The following is a 4,280-nucleotide window of genomic DNA, read 5'->3' on the forward strand; positions in this document are numbered from 1 at the left end:
GACCACACTTACTATTGTCTGTCTTTTTTATTGGAGCTATTCTGGTACATGTGAAGTGGTATTTTGTTGAGGTTTTGGTGTGCATTTCCCTGATGATTGATGATGTCCGTTTCATGTGTTATCTGACCATTTATAGATATTCAGAGAGTGTGATTTGGATCTTTTTTTACCAGTTTTTAAACTGGGCTGTCTTTTAACTGAGTTGTAAGGCTCTGGACCCGTACCAGATACATTTTATTTGCATATATTTCCTTCCATCCTGTGAGTTGTATTTTCACTTTTTTGGTACTGACCTTTGAAACATAAACATTTTAAATTTTTAAAGAAATATTTATTTATTTATTTATTTATTTATTTATTTGAAAGTCAGAGTTACAGAGAGAGAGAAGGAGAGGCAGAGAGAGAAAGATGTCCTCCATCCACTGGTTTACTCCCCAATTGGCCACAGTGGCTGAAGCTCCGCTGATCGGAAGCTAGGAACAAGGAGCTTCTTCTGGGTCTCCCACGTGGATGCAGGGCTCAAAGGCTTGGGCCACCTTCTACTGCTTTCCTAGGCCATAGCAGAGACTGGGATCGGAAGTGGAGCAGCCAGGACTCGAGCCAGCACCCATATAGGATGCTGGCACTGCAGGCAGCGGCTTTACCTGCTATGCCATAGCGCTGACCCAAAACATTTTAAATTTTGATGAAGTCCAATTTATCTATTTTTTCTTTGGCTGCTTATGCTGTAAGCATCATATCTAAAAAACTGTTGCTAATCCAAAGTCACAAAGATTTACCCTGTGTTTTCTCTAAAGACCTTTAAAATTTTAGCTGCTACATTTAGGTCTTTGAGCCATTTAAAATTTTAGTATGTGATTAGAGGTAAGTATCTTGCCTCATTCTTAAAGATTTATTTGTTTATTAGAAAGGCAAAGAAAGGGGCCAGTGCTGTGACACAGCAGGTTAAAGTCCTGGCCTGAAGCACTGGCATCCCATATGGGCGCTGGTTCGAATCCCAGCTGCTCCTCTTCCAATCCAGCTCTCTGCTATGGCCTGGGAAAGCAGTGGAAAATGGCCCAAGTCCTTGGGCCCCTGCACCCACGTGGAAGACCCAGAAGAAGCTCCTGGCTCCTGACTTTGGATCAGCTCAGCTCTGGCTGTTGCAGCCATTTGGGGAGTGAACCAGCAGATGGAAGACCTCTCTCTCTCTCTGTAACTCTGTCTTTCAAATAAATAAAAATAAATCTTAAAAAAAAAAAGAAAAGAAAAGCAATGAAAGAAAGAAAGGGAGAAATGGAAAGATTGATCTTCCACCCACTGCTTTACTCCCCAAATGTCCACAAATAGCCAGGGCTGGGCCAGGCCAAAGCAAGGAGCCAGGGAATCTATCTGGATCTCGCAAGTGAATGGCAGGAATTCAAGGAATTCATCTGCTGTTTCCCCAGGCATGTTAGCAGGAAGCTGGATCAGAAGCAGAGTAGCCAGGACTTGAACCAGGATTTCAGTATGGGATGCAGGCATCCCACATGGTGGCTTGACTCTCAGTGCCACAAAGCTGCCCCCATGGGCATGTTCTGACAACCTCAAAAAAATTTTTTTTTTTTGACAGGCAGAGTGGACAGTGAGAGAGAGAGAGAGACAGAGAGAAAGGTCTTCTTTTGCCGATGGCAGGAGCCAGGTACTTATCCTGATCTCCCATGGGGTACAGGGCCCAAGTACTTGGGCCATCCTCCACTGCACTCCCTGGCCACAGCAGAGAGCTGGCCTGGAAGAGGGGCAACCGGGACAGAATCCGGCGCCCCAACTGGGACTAGAACCCGGTGTGCCAGCGCCGCAAGGCGGAGGATTAGCCTAGTGAGCCGCGGCACCGGCCAACCTCAAATCTTACATCTACTTTTTGGGCTATCTTCAGTATCCCCCTGAATTTCCATCTACTTTGTACTGTTGTATGAGGAGGCACCAGGTTAGGCATCCAGTTACTATGTTGAACATCTGTAGATAGCATAAGCCTTTCAGTTTAAAGTTATCTAAGCAAATCTGTCTCTAGTCTTTCCCACTCTGACAGAACTGCTCATGATTCAACTTTTATTTTTAAGAAATTAAACAAAGGTTGGATAATTATCTAGTGGATAATTCTAAATATGATGAGTTATATTTATCTTTATTCCTCAAATTCCCCATATTTCTACTAGGAGACATTGGAATAGTGTGTGTGTGTGTGTGTGTGTGTGTGTGTGTATTTGGAGGCTGGGCCTCATAACTATGACAATCTTTCCTACATCTAATATTTTAGATTATACTACTGAAAGGTAGAGTAACATTTAGTAACCAAATTTATAGGAATTAAGCGCTTAAGGTATTGCAAGAACCTGATATATGTATATATTTTCTGTTAACATCTTAAAATAAGTTTTGGAAGTATAGTTTTATCCAAACAAACTTGATTTACTGACACTTAGTAAATTGAAATACTTTTTCTGGCCCTTGTTTTACAATTTAACAATAATGAGACTAGTATGCATATCCCATAGGCAGCACTGACAAAGACAGTTCTATAGAAGGGAACAGAACAAAGTATAAGTGAAGAAGTACTGAGGCTCATACAAAGGTAATTCAATGTCTCAATCTGTATAATTGGAATAAAAGTTTCAGTTTTCCTCTTTTTTTAAAAAAAATTTCATTTTCAGATCCAGTTATGGGACACAGCAGGACAAGAGCGATTCAGAAAGAGCATGGTGCAGCACTACTACAGGAATGTCCACGCTGTTGTCTTCGTGTATGACATGACAAACATGGCCAGTTTCCACAGCCTGCCATCTTGGATAGAGGAATGCAAGCAGCATTTGCTAGCCAATGACATACCACGGATCCTTGTGGGAAACAAATGTGACTTGAGAAGTGCCATTCAGGTTCCCACAGACTTGGCACAAAAGTTTGCCGATATACACAGTATGCCTTTGCTTGAAACTTCTGCTAAAAACCCCAATGACAATGATCATGTGGAAGCTATATTTATGACCTTGGCTCATAAGCTTAAGAGCCATAAACCATTAATGCTTAGTCAACCCCCTGATAATGGAATTATCCTGAAGCCTGAACCAAAGCCTGCAATGACGTGCTGGTGCTAAATATCTCTTGATTATACTACCAATTTTGACTTAAAGAAATACTTTTGAAGTATGACAGTGATAATCGTAAGATTAACTCTCAAATATAATGGCTCATCCTGACACTTTAGTATACATCATTGTCATGCTTTTTATTTTGTATCTACTTAAGAAGTTTGTCACTGTGACAACACAAGGAAAAAGTTGGTTTCAGATGTCATTGAAATGATGAGTTGAATCAGAATATTTTTTCTTTGGAAGTCCAGTGAAGGAAGCTTCAAATGAGAGCATGGTGGGATTTTAAGAATCAGTACCTGCTCATTCTGTGTTCCTGGGACTGAAAAAAAAAAGTAAGAAGTTAGTACACACCTACTGTTACCTTCCTTGGGAAGTGTTCTTTTAGGATAGAAATTCGTATTTGCCTCTTCCCTGAGTTCCTTCTTTGTTTTATCAAGGTATTTCGGTATGTTATTATGGAGTCAAGACTTTGGTCTAGTGGGGAGAAGAAGGCATAGAATATTTTCTGTGTCTCAGTCCATAAGGAATGACTTTTCTACTGGTTCTAGAAGCTTGACAGTTCTAATTGATCAGATCAGATCTATAAAAATCATTATTTTCAAAAGAATAAATTATTATCTTTACTAAGTTCTAGTAAAATATGCAAGTATAAGTCAGATTTTAAGCCAGATGAAGTGGCAAGGAAAGATGCTTTGTATTTTGTTTTGGTGTCTTTAAGTGAGGAGAACAAATTGGGAGTATTTGGAGGAGTTGTGATTTGGAGGAGAGGTCAACATGAACCTGGCTCCTGGCTACCACAGGGGAGCTTATTTTTAGGTTTTAGTAATTTCAAGTCCTGTATCTCATTCTCTCCTCTTCCCCAATCAATTTAATGATTAGATGCTAAATTAACAAATCAACTTCTAGTTGGATTATAGCTCTGAGGGTGTGCCTGATTACTATGAGTTGACATGTGTTTCTGTAATATTATTGTGTTATATTGATTTTTTTTAAAGTGTTTAAATTTTGTGGCCACAACGAGCTATTCCTCCTTGGTATGGGAAATAAATTAGATATTGAAAAATATCTTGTCTGTTCCTTGGTAATGGGAAGCATATTTCCAAGTTTTTTTCACCCTATATACTTTCATTGTGAATTGAAGACTTTGCACATAGAAAATAGCACACTTGCTGT

The 4,280-nt window shown here is 39.9% G+C and overlaps 1 pseudogene; it reads left to right on the plus strand.

Moving 5' to 3' along the window:
* Positions 1–2,714: 2,714 nt before the first annotated feature.
* LOC149124934 (ras-related protein Rab-33B pseudogene) lies at positions 2,715–3,110 on the plus strand (annotated as a pseudogene).
* The last annotated feature ends 1,170 nt before the right edge of the window (positions 3,111–4,280 follow it).

Source organism: Oryctolagus cuniculus, chromosome 8, assembly GCF_051225735.1.
Source record: "Oryctolagus cuniculus isolate XC-2025 breed Fujian yellow rabbit chromosome 8, ASM5122573v1, whole genome shotgun sequence".
NCBI lineage: Eukaryota > Metazoa > Chordata > Mammalia > Lagomorpha > Leporidae > Oryctolagus > Oryctolagus cuniculus.